This window comes from Nicotiana attenuata, unplaced genomic scaffold, assembly GCF_001879085.1.
Source record: "Nicotiana attenuata strain UT unplaced genomic scaffold, NIATTr2, whole genome shotgun sequence".
Classification (NCBI taxonomy): domain Eukaryota; kingdom Viridiplantae; phylum Streptophyta; class Magnoliopsida; order Solanales; family Solanaceae; genus Nicotiana; species Nicotiana attenuata.
The window spans coordinates 367,893-382,374 of record NW_017670717.1 but is presented as its reverse complement, the minus strand read 5'-3'; positions in this window follow the sequence as shown (position 1 = coordinate 382,374).

The window sequence follows — 14,482 nt, the reverse complement described above, 5'->3', positions numbered from 1 at the left end:
TGCGAATCTTTTCATCTCTTCCAACTCCGACCAGCTTATCGCAGTATGTCCTCAAATGGACCTTGGGATCTCCTGTGCCATCAAACATTTTGAACTTGGGAGGTTTGTACCCCTCGGGAAGTTTGACATCTGGCTGAATGCAAAGGTCCTCATAATTCAGCCCTTCGATACCTTTGTTTCCTTCAACACCCTTGATTCGGCTAGTCAGTTTCTTGAGCTCGGCGGCCAGGTTCTTGATGAGGGAGTCTTTGTCATCAGACTCCGGTGTGTTTGAAATGGGTTGAGTGTATTGTGGCATGGTTTCCACATAGATGGGGGTATGGTGGGGATGATCATTTCTGTCTAGTGGTTTAGGAATGAGGAGCGGGGTGTTGTTTGAAGTGTGGCATGTGTTGCAATTTTGATGGGGAGCGGGTTGTTTCTGTGGTTTTGGGACGTTCTGTGGAGGTATAGGATCTTGAGCTTTGGGAAAGTTGACGTCTGGAGTATTGAGAGAAAATGACAAGTTTGCCAAGTTTCGAACTTGGTCCAATTCTTACTGAAATTTCAGTAACTTCTGTTCGAGCTGGGCGGCACTTTCTTTGGAAACCTGAATACCCTGAGGAACCTCTACCCTTTCAACTGAGTTCTCCTTCCTGACGTTGTTCAAGTCTTCCATTTTTGCTTTGCTCTTGTTTCTGATAGGACTTGTAGGAGGAGGAGGTGGAGGGCCCTTAGATCTTGTGGAGTAGGATGATAATGCCAGAGTGCATGAACTAACCTTTTTTGGGGGAGGGGAATAAAACAAAAGTAAAAACAAAAAAGGTAGCAAGTTAGTGAGGGTTATGAAAAAAAACGTTGCAATATTTAAACACATAGTGCAAAAATATAAATCGTGTCCTAAATTGGGTACCTTGTTGTGCCCGAGGTAGGCCTAGCGACAAGTCGATTTGGAGAACTTATAATGCTAAATGCCTTATTTTATTGATAAAAATAAGACGAATCCCCAAAACGACACTTAAATTGCAGAAAGTAAAGTGTCACTAATGGCCATTGGCCTTATTACATTTTAAAGCGAAAAAGAAAAGAGACTCCTAACTACTTGGTCCCCGAAGGACCTTCCCTAGACTCGGCATCTTTAGCTCCATCGAACAGCTTCACCAGCTCACGCAGTCCCAGCAGCAAATAAGCCCTAGACAAATGTCCCCCTTCATTTCCCTCAGCATTTTGGCAATTCTCGATACTCTGGATGAATTTCCCTTCCAGCTCTACCAAACCTCGCTCCAAATACCCTAGTCGCTTGTTGGCGCTGACAGCCATATCCTTCCATTCCTCGATCAACTTTTGATTTGCTTCTTGAATTTCCTAATGTTCACTCTCGCACTCCCTGATCCTCTTGCGTAGTTGGTTGTACTTAACCTGTATTTCAGCCCTCTCGTCGATGACCCTGTGACCTCGAACAGACCCGGGCTGTCCTAACCCAGCATGATCTTCTTCTAGCCAACCTGGATAGTATGGGGTGTAACTGGCATGGTATCTGTCAGGCTCTATGGAATCCTTTTCCAGGATGATCTTGCTATTCCACATGTGTTGAGCTTGACATTTGTATGGGCTATCATCGTCTTGGAAATCGGCCCTGAAATGACTCATCTTTTCGACCTTTGGTATGACCTGCTTCCTCCCCGTCTGCCTCATGACTCGGAGAGGGACATAGGGATAAGTTCCCCCCAGACCAATGTGTATAAGGAATGGAGCGTCCCGAGAGCGGATGATGAACTCTCCAGTGGGAAACCATTCGAACATCCACTGCACCTTGTCTTCTTTCAGATTTTCAAACAACTCTACCCATCCTCGAGCGTCTCCCGGCTGAGCAAACATGTTGGGCATATAGTTCATTCTCTTGGGATGGTGAAAGGCTATATGATCGTTCCACGGCCTTCGTGGAAGCTCTTGACGGTATTGACCCCTTTGAAGATGTTCTATAAGCCAGAGTTGGAGTAGTAAGTTGCAACCCTCGAAGTGACTGGCCCCTCGTCGACAGTTCTCTAGGGCTCGGTAGATTTCAGCAACAATCATGGGCACTATGCTGAAAGGCTGCCCTCCAATCCCTTCCATTAATGTCTTGGTGACCATGGCTAGTCTGGTATGGATCCTAGCCTTCATCATAGGAAACACTATCATTCCCAAAAAGCAGAACATAAAGACGAAGACCCTCCTATGGATATGCCCCAATGATGTGAGGGCGAATTCGTCTGGGTAGGTGCGGTAGGATTTACTATGGCCATACCCCTCGTACAGATAGTCGAAAGGGATATAAGAATCCTTCAAACAGGTCAAGTCTGGGTTTTTCTTCATTCCCATCATCTTGAGGAAATCCCTACCCTTGCGGTTTTCTGGCATAAGCAAACACGGAGTCTCCCAAGGGATACCAGCTAACCCTCCTATTTCTTCGAGCAATGGGGTCATTTCCAGGTCCCCAAATCGAAATACTGATCTATCACTGTCCCAGAATAAGGTCGCAGCCTCTATGATTTTGTTGTCAGGCTGGATTTCCAAAAGAGAGGGTAAGTTCCCCAAATATTTGCGGACGAGAGTCCGGTCACTGGAATGAAGGTCTTCCCACCAACTTAACAACCTTGGTTGAATGTTGGTTACCATGCCGAATCTGGGGATTTCGTGCCTNGGACCTTCCCTAGACTCGGCATCTTTAGCTCCATCGAACAGCTTCACCAGCTCACGCAGTCCCAGCAGCAAGTAAGCTCTAGCCAAGTGTCCTGCTTCGCTTCCCTCAGCATTCTGGCAGTTTTCGATCCTCTGGATGAACTTCCTTTCCAATTCTACCAAACCTCGCTCCAAATACCCTAGTCGTTTGTTGGCACTGACAGCCATATCCTTCCATTCCTCGATCAACTTTTGATGAGCTTCTTGAATTTCTCTGTGTTCATTCTCGTGCTCCCGAATCCTCTTACGCAATTTGTTGTACTTAAACCGCTCCTCAGCCTTTTCATCGACGACCCTGTGACCTCGAGCAAACCCTGGTTGTCCCAAGCCTTCATGATCATCTTCCAGCAAACCTGAGTAGTATGGCGAACAACCGGCGTGGTATCTATCTGGCTCAATAGAGTCTCTTTCCAGTATGATTTTACAGTGCCACATGTGCTGAGCTTGGCACTTATGAGGGCTATCGTCATCCTGAAAATCGGCCCTGAAATGACCCATTTTGTCGACCCTTGGTATAACCTGCTTCCTTCCTGCCTGCCTCATGGCTCGGAGAGGGACATAAGGGTAAGTTCCTCTCAGGCCGATGAGAATAAGAAACGGTGCATCCCGAGATCGTACAATGAACTCTTCAGTAGGGAACCATTCGAACATCCACTGCACTTGGTCTTCTTTCAGATTTTCAAACAACTCTACCCATCCCTTAGCGTCTTCTGGTTGAGCGAACATGTTAGGCATATAGTTCATTTGCCTTGGCTGATGGAAGGCGATATAATCATCCCAGCCCCTGCGTAGGATCTCTTGCCGATATTCACCCCTTTGGAGGTGCTCCATGAGCCAGAGTTGGAGTAGTAAGTTATAGCCCTCAAAGTGATTGGCCCCTTGCTGACATTTTTCTAGGGCTCGGTATATCTCTCTGCGACAATCATTGGTACTATGCTGAAAGGCTGCCCGCCAATTCCTTCCATTAGAGTCTTGGTAACCATGGCCAGTCTGGTATGGATCATAGCCTTCTTCATGGGAAATACTATCAACCCCAAAAAGCAGAATATGAAGATGAAGACTCTTCTGTGGATATGCCCCAATGAGGTGAGGGCAAATTCATCTGGGTAGGTGCGGTAGGACTTGCTATGGCCGTACCTCTCGTACAGATATTCGAAAGGAATGTAAGAGTCCTTCAAACAAGTCAAGTCTGGGTATTTCTTCAGTCCCATCATCTTGAGGAAACCCCTACCTTTGCGATTTTCTGGAATAAGCAAACCCGGAGTCTCCCAAGGAATACCAGCTAACCCTCCTATTTCTTCGAGCAAAGGGGTCATTTCAAGGTCCCCGAAGCGAAACACTGATCTATCACTGTCCCAGAATAAGGTTGCAGCCTCTATAATTTTGTTGTCGGGCTGGATTTCCAAAAGGGAAGGCAAATTTCCCAAGTATTTGCGTACGAGAGTCTGATCGCTGGAGTGAAGGTCTTCCCACCAGCTTAGCAACCTTGGGTGAATGTTGGTTACCATGCCGAATCTGGAGACTTCGTGCCTCATTTTTGCAAAACAAAGTGTTAGGCCCTTACCCCGCCGGACTCGACTATTTAAACCAATAATTAGCATAAACGACATTTAGTTCTCCAAATAAATGCATAGAATATGGTAGCATCCATTTGGGTTCCAAGGAAACCCAGTGGACTTTGGACAACGCTATTTTAAAGAGTCATTATGTGGACAGCATAACTGACTCGACTAGGTTTGACAGTGATGCATGCACAGTTAAATAGAATAAGGTTTCTATAGTGTATTAGACCGGTACCCTTGAGCGGACAACTCAAGAGGGAAAGGCACGGAATCGTCGACTGCACCGCTGATCGACTGATTTTACCGCAAATATGCCTTTGCCAAATTTAGGGGGTGATAATATTGGAAGAGCAACAACTCATTATAAGCGTTGCTATGGTATTTGTCTGGCACGAGTGGAATATGATGTTGAAGATGCAGTTACAAGAATAAAACAAGTTGTCACGTATTTGCACGTTCATAAAATAATGATTACAATGATTGCTCATAATTACAACAGTATTGAAAGAAAGCGGTAAAAGAAAGCATTAAAGAAAAGAAAACAAAGAGCCAAGTTAGTTTTGAAGTAGAAGACAAATAAAGACATTAAATAAAAGCAATAAAGAAGCAATAAAGTCACAAGTAACATGTAACGGTAAAAGCCTAAATAACAATCCCCAGCAGAGTCGCCATGCTGTCGATGCCCCCTTTTTCTCGCGAAATCGGGTTTACGACATTTGGGAGGACAACTCTATTCCCGTTTGGGAATTAAGTTTTTGGATTTGAAGAGTCGCCACCTAATGATTAAGTGCATTAGGACACTAAGGGTTTTTGAGTTGGAAAACCAGAGTTCGGGTAAGGGCTAGAAATTATCCTGAGGGGAAGGTGTTAGGCACCCCTAAAGATCCACTAGTGTGGTTCCCGGCCATGTTATATTATGACTTCACATAATCAAGTAGGCAATTAAGGGCTCAAATAGAAAAGGACTTGCACACAAGTTTTAACTCATTTGAGAAAAAGATAATGCAGGATTTCGTGAAGAAAAAAAAGGATTTGAATAACTTATAGAGAAAAACAAGTAAGAAAACACATAAAGGGAGGGGAGTCCTAGGTTTATACATAATATGGGTCACCCCACACAACACCCGGTAACCATTTATACACGTGGTGTTATCGCGTGGTCATCATATCCATACACTACCCTCCCACTCCGTAAAGGTTAGTTTGAAAACGCGTGAGTTGGTCACGAGGCTTATTACGTGCTATTACCCGTCCCGTCCTATAAGTCCCGGAGGGTGTTTAGGACTACAAATCCTATGAGGTGAGTACTAGGCTGAACCCCTAGGTTTTAAAGGATAACATCCTAAACGATAATTAGAGAAACAGTTAGGACTTGCACAGATGGGGTACAAATAAATAGTTATATGGCTCAAATATCCCTCCACAAGTAAGTCATGTAAGTAGCACGTTTCAAAAAGCAATAAAGGTCTCAGATTCAGAACCTCAACATAAATTCTAGATGTGAAAAACAGTGGCAAATAGCAAGTCTTAATGAATTCCAGAAATATGACTGATTAGTTTGAAAATCCATTTTTTTTGGTTTGAACGGGCGGTGCATAACTAATCGAGTTATGCTTTTGATTGATTTTAGCAAACGTTAGGCCTAAGGTTTTCCTAGGCATTTTATTGAGTACTTAGCCCAGATTAAAAAGGGTAGACAAGCTGAAAATAGATCCGACAGTACACCTAAGAACAGTATATCTACATGTGAGTTATGTATGCGGAGACAGTGTTGTTTCAAAAGAAGAAATTATTTAGTGCTATTTCTGATGAAGCATGTAGTTAACATCATTAATATCTAATGTGGATCCTTAAATTAATACAGATGTGATGATATGCATACATGAATAGACCTAAGGAGACATGATATCTAATGCAAACATGTCCTATGCAGGATCTCTATTACGCATAGAGGTGAAGTAAATCCTAAAGCATGTTTTCTACCCAAAATTATGCTAAGCATGTATCATCCCCACCCTTTTCACTATCCAGCCCTGAAGTGTTTCACAAATAATTGTTACAGACCAAAATTGCTGAATTACACAACTGAATAAAAGGAAAATCAAGAAGCTATACTATAGAAAGCCTAACAGTAGGCCCAAAGTACCAGATCCACTTGCCATATGCCATGGACTTACAACCCAAGTGTGTCATAGTCTCTAAGGATCTCAGAAGATCCTGGACAGTGCTCACACCCAGGCACCCTAGCCAAGAATGAGTAAGTGCAGTGTAGAAGGCCTGCCTTGAGTGTAAGAGTTCAGTGGGTACTCATAGGTCCCCAAGGCAGTGCTCACTCGAAGGGGGCAGAGCCTAGAGTCTAAGAATAATGTGAAGTGCGGGAAGAAGAGTTTTAATGAGAATTTCAAGTTTGAAAAGAGTAATTGAGACAACAGCCTTGAAAAGATTATTTCAGAAAATGATGAAAGATTTTTGTAAAATATTTTTATTACAGAGAGAAGCAATACAACGACAGCCAGCAGGTAAAGGACTCATGAAAGAGCAAACACAAACAGGGGAAAGGGATTGGGACAGATAACTTTGATATTAACACTTAAATAGAGCTATAGTTATCACATAATTACCACATAGTTGTCACAATAATAGCACAGATTAATAGGGTTAGGATTACATAACACTCAAGTAGCAGGAGAGGCAGGTTTGAGCACATAATGAGAGCATAGTGACAACAAACAGGTCAGGGGAGGATCAGCAAATCATGAGCACATAAGGACTAAAGTCTCAGAAGGAACTGGAGACATATCAGACTTAAAGAAAGGGAGGGATATGGGTATAGTAATGACATGATAACAAGGAACCATATGGAAAACAAGACACACATTCAAACTTAATCTAGTTACATGATAAGCAGTGGAACCAAAGGATGAAACACATAAGGAACAATAAGTAAGCAAGCAAAAACTGGAGCATGTTGCGTAGATGCTACAAAGCTAAATAGCAAAACATACCAGTTAGAGACTAGGGGATAGCAAAGTGCTGAAAATAACACAGCAGCAGCAGTATGCAGGACAAGGAAACAACTACAGGACAGTAATATGCAGGATGAGAGCAGCAGTGGTATGCAAAAGCACAAGAGCAGTAGAGACTACTCAGTCTTGAGTGTGTTTGTGTGATCAGTGATTTCAGAGGCAATTTGTGTCAGTGTCTTTTTCGTGTGAATCTCAGTGTGTGTGTGAAGAGGGAAGACAGGTCTTTATATAGTTTTGAAAACAAGTAGTACATAGGCAAAGAGTGCACAAACATAGAAATAGTAATCAATTAGTATCAATTAAGACAACTGGACTCCTTTAATTAAGGAGTCTAGTTCAAACGGTGCGTCAAGGTAGAATAAGGAAAGAAATCACTCCAGCAAGGCTAATTAAGGCAAGGAATCACATAGTGCATAATCAAGGCCAAATACATAGTGGGTAATTAAGGAAAAGTTGAAATAACAGTGTAAAAATAGGGTATCAGTTCGAGAATCAACCAAAGGGATCCCAGATCAAATCATAATCCTAGGGAATCCAAAGTAATTAAGGAAAGCATCACATAAATATAGAAATAATTCAAAATTGGTACAGAATTGCTTAAGGAATACACGAGATCATATTTTTAAGGAAAGTATCACAAGCATGAGATTTTTACACAAGAGGATAAGTACAAATCATCCAAATAAACAGCCAGTAGGGCAAGAGTCAGAATTATTGAGCATTTAAATAGCAGTCACATGGTTAACAGGAAGAGATGTTCATAGAAATCAACAGGAAGAGGTCATAGTAGCGAATTAAACAGGAGTCACGGAGAACACATGAATGCACACAATTAGGTAACAAAAGGATACACATAATAAGGGTTAACCTAAAATTGGGGTTTCAGCATAACAATCAAGGCAACAAGAAAGCATAAAATAATCGATTAAACACAGCAGAGGCATTTTTAAATCAAAGAACTGTTTCGAGAACTTGGTCAGGAAACCCTAGTTCTTAAAATTATTAAAAAATAGAATTTTTTCGGAGAAAAACACGAAGAAACTTCATAGAATCGTAAATAGAGAACAGATCTTAAAAGAAAACCCAGAATATAGAGAACTAGGGTTCGTGGAACCCAAAAAAGAGGGCAAACCTCATGAATGACATGGATTTAGCCGGAGATACTGCAAACTTACTCAAACAGCCGGGGATAGGCCGGAAAATGGCAAGAGACCCATAGGGGGGTGAGTGAACCGCTCCAGGTTCATCTGAGGAGCCTAGGATATCATTGAGTGGTTGAGAGGCGGGTAGATGACCAAGAGGTAGTGATGAGCCATAGGTTCCGGTGAGAGAACTGGTCGGAGAAGGTGAACAGACCCCGTCGGAGGGGAGAAGCCAAAGGGCTTCTAGAGAGTACCAGATAGATAGAGAAAGAATGAGAGATAGAGAGAGATGAGGAGTCTCGAAAATGAGACGGGGGAAGGGGGTAGGTGAGGGTTTAATTAAGGCAATTAAATCTGGGCCGTTGATCTCATTTGATCAACGGCTCAGATTAAAACGGGAGTGGACCGGGTCAATCAGGGATTGGGCTGGGTTGGTTCAGATGGGGTATTGGGCCATTTGGGTTTAATTACAATATGATGGGGTGGGGTTAAATTGGGGCTATAATTGAAATGCAAATGGGGCTGTTTGTTAAATAGCCAATTTTCACCTTTTATTATTTTTATAAAATAGTAAAAAATGATTTGAAAATAAATTAAATGTACTGGACTAATTAATAACATATAAATATTAATGTAAAAATACTAAAAGTGATTTTATGATTATAAAATGATGTTAATTGTAAAATAGGTTATAATTGCAATTATATGCAATTTAGCTTAAAAATACCAAACAAATGTATAAAAAATACGCAAAAATTACCCTAATTATATCTTAGTGTAAATATGAGAATGAAATAAATTATTCACCAAAAAGGCTAGTTTGGGAATAATTATTGAATTTTGTAGTGTAAAAAATAGACAATAAATTGATTTAAAAATCTTTAGAATTAAAGGAAAAATACCAATTTTTTGGGCATGCTTATACATGCTATTTTGAGTATAAAAAAAATAGGTAGGGAAAAAATTGGGTATCAACATTACCTCTATATGATTGTTAGCTTTCCCCTAACTCTTACTCGTTACGTGGCCCTTATTTTCCTTAATTGATATGATTGTTCTCCTTATTGTTCTGTTATCTCTTAATTGTGAATTCCTCTATGACCCCGTGCATATATGCTATGTGTCCAAATTGTTGTGGTTGCTAGTGTAGTTATCACGCGCTTATTATGTCTTGTTGTTTTGTTAAGGTTATTGTGCTTCTTGGTTTTTCCGTGATTCTCTTGTTGCCGTGCATTCATACTCTTGGTGGTGGAAATCCTTGTGATTGGATTGTTGGATTGTTGTGGTTGTGTCATAGCATGCAAGTGTGTCTTATACTTGTGACCGTTGTGTCTCTTATTACGTACTGCTCAAGTTTAAAATGGTTATTCTTCATGTTGGATAGATTTTATTATGTTTCCTGGTATTAAATAACTGTTGAGTATTGACTCAAGTTGAGATCTATATTGCGAAGCTAACTGTTGAAACAAGAATGTTTATTGTTGATTCCATTGCCGGGATGTTATTGTTTCTATTGTTTGGGTGAGGAAGAGTGTAAAGCACGAAGGGTGATGCCATGCACGATATTGTGAGAGAGCGTTAATGCATGAAGGGTAATGCCGTGCTATATTATGTGAGTGTTAATGCACGAAGGGTGATGTCGTGCCATATTCTGTGAGTGTTAATGCACGAAGGGTGATGCCATGCCATATTTTGTGAGTGTTAATGCACGAAGGGTGATGCTGTTCCACGTTATGAGAGAGTTAAAGCACGAAGGGTGATGCCATGCCGTTTCTATTATTCCTTATGGTGAGGATGAGACTAAAAGGATGAAGGGTGATGCGGTGCCATTTCTGTTGGTTTCTATGGTGAGGACGAGAGTAAAAGCACGAAGGGTCATGTCGTGCGCGTGTTACTGTTTTTATCATTTCCGTTTGTTCCAAAGTTGATATTTGCCTTGTTTCTCTACTTAATTACTGTCAGAATTTAATATTCCCCTCAATATTTTTCTCCTGTCCCGTTGATCTATTAGTAATATCGTGATTCAAAATGAATGAATTTATACAACGCTGCTTTGTATGATTTTATTTTAAATTTGAGGTTGCCGTATTTATACATATATATATTTCAATACTTCAAATTTTCAATAATTGTTATATTTTTAATTTAATTAGTTTCTCAATTAAATTTTCTTAAACCGTTTGAGGTTGTATTTTACTTAAAAAGGAATTTCTACTAGGCTGTGATTTATTAAATCCCATATTAAAGGTAATGATTCATTCGATGTTGTATTTTAATTGAAAAGGGAACTTTCTTTATTCAAATGATTTCTGAAAATAACTTCATATTTTCTTGTCGATTTCCCAATTGGTTAAGAAGTTGTACTCTACTTTATGTTATGTAAATGAGACTCCTTGAACATCTCAATTGCATTGGTTATGGACCATATGTACTGAGTAACATGAGAATGTTGTTGTGCAAATAAGATAGAAACATGTGGGCACAAGGTGTCGGGCGTGCTAAAGGTTTGGAAATTAAGGTTATGATATGAGACATCGAGTTCTGAGATGGCTGGAATTGTGCATCAGAAATGATATGATTAATTGAGTTGACATTGCTATCCTTATTTGAGTACATTTTACTTGTCTGTGTCCAAGCTATGTTAGTGTTGATTTATTTGGTTATCTTTCATTCCCATCCGTGCTTTCCCTTTATTGTTTCTACTGATTGTAATTTATTTTCTCCCTGCTGTTGATATTACTTTTTTATCTTTATGTTGATAGTTTATTATCATATCCTGTTCAATTTATTTGACCAGTAGGTGTCTTGACTGTTCCTCGTCACTACTCCACCGAGGTTAGTCTTGATACTTACTGGGCACCGCAGTGGTGTGCTCATACTACACTTCTGTATATTTTTGTGTACAGATCGGTATCTGATCGGTAGTAGCTGTGTGGGTCGTTGCAGTGGAGACTAAGGGTAAACCTACTTCTGCGTTTGCAGACCTCGGAGTCACCTTCATTTATACTTATTTCCATTTGTTCATTTTGTTTCGGAATAGTGACGTATCTATTTTGAATAACTACTCTTAGAAAAGCTTATAACTTGTACTACCGGTTTTAGAAAATTGTAATTGTTCAGCATTATTTAATTTAAAGTTAGTAGATATCAATATTGTTTCGGTTAATGTTAGGATTACCTAGTTTAGAGACTAGGTGTCATCACGGCTCCTTCGGAGTGATTTTGGATCGTGACAATAATATTAAAACATACTCATTTTTTTTTGGAACCCCAGGAAACCCGTAATCGCTATAGCCTCTGCCCTTCGGGTGAGTACTCTGTGCGCACTGGCTAAACCCCCACTATGTAATAGCCTGCAAACCACGCAGATGATATAAACTGCACTAGGTAAGCCCTGTGTGACAGCCTGGACTCAGAAGACATTGAGGGAGGATCGATCCCAGGTCATCCGTACGGATGACCGCCCTCCAAACCAATATCTTCATTTTCACCGTGGAGCAGCCACTAAAATATCTCATTATCTAAGTATAGATAATTCATATGTTATTTAAATAAGCCATCCAATAGTTTTGCATCATTATCATTTCAATAGGTAAAAGCAAAAGATGACAAAAAGAAAAAAAAAGGAAATAATCAGAATATGTGTTTCCCTAGCAAACGCCAAAGATAGAGTTCAGTAAGTTTAATGATAAAAGAAATAGTTCTATGACTTTATTTACTGATACAATGGGTAAATTTAATGACTTAACACTCCAAAAAATAATTCTGTGGACTACGGATAAAACGGGCAAAGTTCAATCAATACTCACAAAATGCATGATGTGAAGGTAGTTTTGTAGCTTCTATATCATTTTATTTGTAGAATACAAATCTTGCATTTCATCGTTGATTATCTCGACCTTTTAGTCACGCATCATCAGTTTCATCAAGTCCATAAGATAAATTTTACGAATATTTGCTGATCATTTTACCAATTGTATCAGTAAAGTTCACGAGGCTTCATCGTAGTTGACATCCTCCTTCTCATTATTGTTGTGAGTTCTCTTCATCTAACAACCTCTTAAATTGTGTTGAGGATGAAAGATTGACAAGAATGAGTAGTTTATATAGGAGGGAGCAGTCAAGGGTTCTTTAATTTCTTTCTTTTTCTCATAATTACTAAAATGAAAAAGTATAGTAAGCTGTTAATTAAGGAAATATAATTAGTATATTGCTTAGAAAAACAATTAGTAAGTTGTTACAAAATTTAGAAAAATCAGATTTACATAATTCTTTTTGAAAATTTTTTATTACATAAACGGATCAGGGAAAGAAAAGGGAAAAATGGTAGCGATTTACAGAACTTATTTCCCGGCTTTAGTTAGCATACTAACAAACCAAACGGGAGTTGGAAGAATTACACAATAGATCACTCCATAAGGTGACCTTGCAGTATTTTAGCTCAGTTATAAGTTTGCAAATGTGTAGCCAAATATCAATAAACGCAACGTAGTGATATCCTTATTCGCCTACCTCTCCCACTGATCAAGGAAGACATCAGAAACGAAACTATTGCCAAGGGAGATCGGAGTACGCTATAACCCATCACCTACAAAAAGATCAGTTACGGAAGTATTGCGCTTCTCAGGGCCCTCTGCGTCAGAGTGACCCCGCCGGGGCGATCCACTCACCCGGAGAACAAGTTCGATCCATTAGGTTCTTTTTTTTTCCAGAAAAGAAACGAGAGACAAGAAAACATCTTTGATTACGATTAATAGGAACAATCTCAAATAGAGCAAGATCCAATTTTGGGTCATTTCTCGGTGAACATGATCTGCCATAATCTCTTCGATCCCTTCATTAATGTGCCAGAATAGAGAGAGATTTGGTAGGAAAGTGGAAGAGACCTTGTATCAAGGAAATTCAATTCTGGCTTCAAAAAGGACGTTTCTTTTGATGAATAAATGAAAATTTTACCTTGTCAATTTTTGGCAATGTCATTTTTCTCTGTGCTTTCACACAGGAAGGATCCATATAAACCAATTATCCAATGTTCCCCTGCGAATCATGGCCTTACCACTCGGTCCCCGACGGCCAGCGGGGGATTTAGTATTGCAGCTCAGGTTCGTTTGCACTGCGGGTTCCCACTGGACTGGACACATGTTAGCTATAGGAAGTATGGTTCCGAAAGTGACTTCAGTTCACCAGTTCAGGCTCAACTCCTCGCTTTACTTTAGCGGACCTACATGTTGGGCCGGGATTCTGCACTCTTTCTTTCTGCGTGGGACGATACCGGGAATCCGAATTTTTTTTCTTTTTTTTTTAATTCGATCTTCTGGCGTGAAAGATCCTTCAGTTTTCATTTTTCCTCAAGTTTATACATATCTATCCCATCTATAAAAATGCAAAAACAGACGCGAGAAACCTAAAATCTCTTTTTTTCAATGCTAATCTTGTTTAATTTTAAATATAATTTTGTGAGAAATTTGGAGTGGGTATTGTTTGAACTTATTAGAAATAGTCTAAGTAGGTTGTATTCAAAGTTTGAAGTCATTTGATGGAGTTTTGGACTAGTTTTGAAAAGGAATTGCAAGTGAAATAGTATAAGAAGTTCGTCAAAGATGTCTATACACTTTTATACAAAGAGATACATTATGTATATAGTTGTATAAAAGTGCATAAAGATGTATAAGCACTGTAATAAAATGTTCGTGATACCTATGTATATACGTGTAGAAGAAGAAGAATATGTGAGAAATTTACTAAATGCATGTAAATAATGTATTATGTATGAGAGTGGTCTATACACAATTATATACTATTTATAAAATTTTGTATATTATTATACAGATGAACCATATCAACGAAGCGTCACAGGTTCTTCTTCTTTCTTGGAGATCTTTTGAAATTTAACTCAAATCTAGCTTAAATCTATTCCAAATCACTTCAAATTTATGTTTTGAACTCCTCTTGATGATTCAAATCAATTGGGACAACACCTAATCCAAACAACTAACAAAATACAAAAAACGCAATTTCTAGAAATCGAAGTCTTTAGAACTATCTTGAGTGG